Raw genomic sequence first — 4,487 nt, 5'->3', positions numbered from 1 at the left:
GCCGCCTCTGACAGGGGGCGCGTCGCGCGGCGCCTGAGTGACGTCACGATCTGGGGGCGGTGCCAGGGCGGGACTAGAGGCTTCCTCCGAGCCCTGTGGGTGGGGGCGTGGTTAGGAGTGGGGCCAGGGGCGGGGCTTGCACGGCGAGCCAGTAAAAGGAACCTGGAGTGCTCGGGACCAGGAGGAGGAAGCCCGAGCGGAGCTTCAGTGTGGAGGTGGGGTTCTGGGTGCCTCGGGATTATAAGCCAGTGGGGTTTCTCTGAGAAGGCCAGGATTCCTGACGTAAGGCGTTGGACCTGTCTTCCCGGTACCTTTCTCTGCAATCCTTCCCCTAGGAGGGGAAGTCGGGTTTTGATTCTTAAGTCAAAACTTCAGATGATGGGATTATGTAAGATGATGGGGTAGGATACACACCATCTGTGTATAATGATGAGTTACCGAATGCATCCCGTGCTTTACGTGTGAGTAGGGGCAACACCAGCGTCAGACTTACTGTCCGATGCTTGTGTGAGCCCGCGTTACAGAGGGCTTCCGGTAAGCCTCCTGCGGGAGCCGGGAACAAAACCCACGGATCCCAGGACAGCCTCCCACACCAGACTGTTTAGCAGATATGCCAACCAGTGTCCAAGGATATTTTGTTTTATTCCCCTCCATTTGTGCTAGGTGGAGAAGGAAATGGTAACCTACTCCAGTATTCTTGCCCGGAGAGTCCTATGGACAGAGGAGCCTGGTGGGCTGCATCCATGGGGTCACAAAGAGTCAGACAGGACTGACCAAGTAACACATTTGTGCTAAGGGCCAAAGTGAAAAAAACCACTGACAATCCCTTAACCTAGCTAATGAGCAATGCAACTGCCAAGTCTGCTTGAGAAGTGAAAATGTGACATCAGCAATATTTTATTTACAAGAGTAACTCCTGAGGTTCATACTCAGCGGTCAATGCCAGGCAATTGCTCTCTGTATAAATTAAAAACTTAACAAAATGATACATCAACACTGTAGCAAAATCTGAGAAATGTATAAAAGGAGACTAGAAAATAATTAACATCAATGAAGGAGAGGCAATGGTAACCTTCACTCCAGTACTCTTGCCTGGGAAATCCTATGGACGGGAGCCTGGTAGGCCGCAGTCCATGGGGTCGAGAAGAGTCAGACAACTGAGCAACTTCACTTTCGCTTTTCACTTTCATGCATTGGAGAAGGAAATGGCAACCCACTCCAGTGTTCTTGCCTGGAGAATCCCAGGGACAGGGGAGCCTAGTGGGCTGCCGTCTACGGGGTCGCACAGAGTTGGAGCGACTGAAGCGACTTAGCAGCAACAGCAGCAGCAGCTTATCCTTGGCCTTTAAACTTTATTCTAAGCTTCTCAACACCTTAAGTCCCTTGAGAACATTTAGGTAGTCTCTATTCTCCTTTTTCCTATGCAATCTCTATTCCAGATTTTATTCCTATTATTTTACTATGAAGGATGGTTATTTCTCATGAAAAAAAGCTTGTATTCACCTCTAAATGATGAAAGTTACAAGTTTGGGAACTTGTGAGATCACTGTTTGTGTGTGTGTGTGTGTGTGTGTGTGTGTATATATCATATATATATGATATATATATATTTTTTTAATCAGTTTCAGAAAACCCTAGGAAAATAATCAGTACTTGGGACCAACCTTATCTTCTTGGACCAACCAGTAGCATTTGACCCACCAGGTCACTGTCTTCTTGCTGTAGTTTGTCTTTACTGGCTTCTAAATTAGTCCGTGCTGTGGGTTTTCCTTCTTCTTTGTTCTGCCTTACTCACCGCTCCTTAGCGGTTTTGTATGTCTGTGCTGGTTCCCGGCTTCCCCTCCACCCATCAACCACCTTCTTGGGAAAGTGCCTGCGGTCTTGATCCTCTAACTGGCTTTTCCACCTTGTCCGGTTTTAAACGCCCTTTTAAACGCCATGTGTCCCAGCCTGGCACTCTGTGATGACCTAGAAGGGTGGGATAGGGCGTGGAGGGAGTCTCAAAAGGGAGGGCCCTGGCACCTCGAGGCTATGAATACCTATTAAGGGCCAGGCACTGCTCTGGAGTCTGGGTATATGGCAATGGACAGACCGAGTTTTTTTTTTTTTTTTTAATTGAAGTTTATTTACAATATTTTGTTAGTTTCAGGTACCAGCAAAGTGATTTGGTTATATACACATGTGTATATATACATATAATGAAATATATATATATATATATATACACACACATTCTTTTAAAATGTGTATATACACACACACACACACACACACACACACACATTTGGGGACTTCCCTGGTAGTCCAGTGGTTAAGAATCTGCCTTGTAATACAGGGACACTGGTTTGATCCCTGGGCCAGGAATTAAGATCCCACATGCCACAGAGCAACTAAGCCCGAGTGCTGCAACTAAGACAATGCAGCCCAATAAATAAATATTAAAAATATATCTATACATACATTCTTTGAAAATATAAATACATATAATCAAATATTCTTTTTAAATATATATACATTCTTTAAAATATAATCAAATATATACTGTAAAAAATCTATACATTTATATAAACATTCTTTTAAAATTCCTTTCCATTATAGATTATTACAAGATATTGAACATAATTCCGTGTGTGTGTGCTTAGTCGCTCAGTTGTGTTTGACTCTTTTTGACCCTATGGACTGTGGCCCTCCAAGCTCCTCTGTCCATGGAATTTCCTAGGCGAGAATACTGAAGTGGGTATTTCCTACACCAAGCGATCTTCCTAACCCAGGGACTAAACCCCACATCTCCTGTGTCTCTGGCATTGCAGGTGGATTCTTTACCCACTGAGCCATCGGGGAGGCTATATGACAGGAGTTGTTGTTTATATATTTTATATAGGGTACTGTGTATCTGTTAATCCCGTTCTTTGTGGACATTTTTAGGCGGGGCGGGGGGGGGCGGGGGTGGAGGGACAAATAAATATATCTGATGGTAGTAAGTAGCATAAAACAAAGAAGACAAAGACCTCCAGGGCAGCCCTGGGAGGTGGGGCAGGGAGTGGGTACCAGGCAGAGAGGCTGGCCAGGGGAGCCCTCTCTGATGAGGCCACCGATGCAGAGAGATGTAGATGAAGAGGAAGGGACCCCGGATCCCTTCTATCCACATTACTGTGCAGTATCCACTTTTCATCGCCCATCACAACTTGTTTTAAAAATGGAATATTTCTGTTACTTTTAAGTAGAGAATCACAGGCGGAAAAATGGTCAAGCAGGTTCTCCTTGCTTCACTTACGTGGAACCCAAACATCAAAGCGATGAACAGAACCAAGCTGGTACGAATGATGATCAAGACTTGATTTGGCTATTTTGAGCATGCTGCCTGTCTTGAGTGTGGTATAATATTGATTGTTCTCAATTAATATCTCGATTTGATTGCTATAAATTTCAACTGGTCTACCCAACTGTGGAGCATCATCCCGTGAGAAACCTCCAGCACAGAACTTCACAAACCACTTTTAACAAGTTCGATCAGTCAGAGCCCATTCTCTATACACTGCACAAACTGCTTGTGTTTCAGATGGGTTTTTACCTTTAAACAATAAAGCATCATATGTTGAAAATGTTCCTTTTTTCTTCCATCTTCAATATTTAAATGGCCACATGAAAATTCAGCAATCGTGGTAAGTTTTTTTTAATGCGTGATGATGTGACAGCTGTCACAGTATGATGTAACAAAATTATTTTGAATGAAGTTAAAGACAACTAAGTGCTGCTGCTGCTGCTGTGCTGCTGCGTCGCTTCAGTCGTGTCCGACTCTGTGCGACCCCAGAGACGGCAGCCCAGCAGGCTCCCCCGTCCCTGGGATTCTCCAGGCAAGAACACTGGAGTGGGATGCCATTTCCTTCTCCAATGCATGAAAGTGAAAGGTGAAAGTGAAGTCGCTCAGTCATGTCCAACTCCTAGCGACCCCATGGACTGCAGCCCAGCAGGCTCCTCTACTACAGCCATCTTACAGAAAAAGACTGAACGGACCTTTTGGCCAACCCAATACCACTAAGGAAAAAAATGCCATCAACCAAATGGCACAATATCATAATGCTAATCCCCTATGACCAATGGATGAGTCACACCAGCTCTTGTTGCTTTGAATTTTTTCAGCTCTTCGGAGGGACCTGGCAGTCTCTCTCACCTTCAATTGCGTTGCGTGGCACATGTGACTGACGGTCCTTTGGCTTGTATTTCATTGACAAATGGTCTTGCCTTTTTTTGGCCATCCTCTGTTCTTACAACCCATAAGAATTTGGTGGTTACTTTGAAAGAAAATGTGGAATTATGGTCATAATGAGCACTTTTTTTTTGAAGTATAGTTGGCTTACGATATTATACTAGTTACAAGTGGACAACATAGTGAATCACAGTTTTTAAAGATTAAGTTTTATTTAAGGGGATTACAGAATAATGGCTATATTCCCTGTGCTGTACAATAGCTCCTTGTAGCTTATTTT

This window comes from Bos indicus, chromosome 27, assembly GCF_029378745.1.
Source record: "Bos indicus isolate NIAB-ARS_2022 breed Sahiwal x Tharparkar chromosome 27, NIAB-ARS_B.indTharparkar_mat_pri_1.0, whole genome shotgun sequence".
In the NCBI taxonomy this organism is placed as follows: Eukaryota; Metazoa; Chordata; class Mammalia; order Artiodactyla; family Bovidae; genus Bos; species Bos indicus.
Note: the sequence above shows the minus strand (reverse complement) of the source record.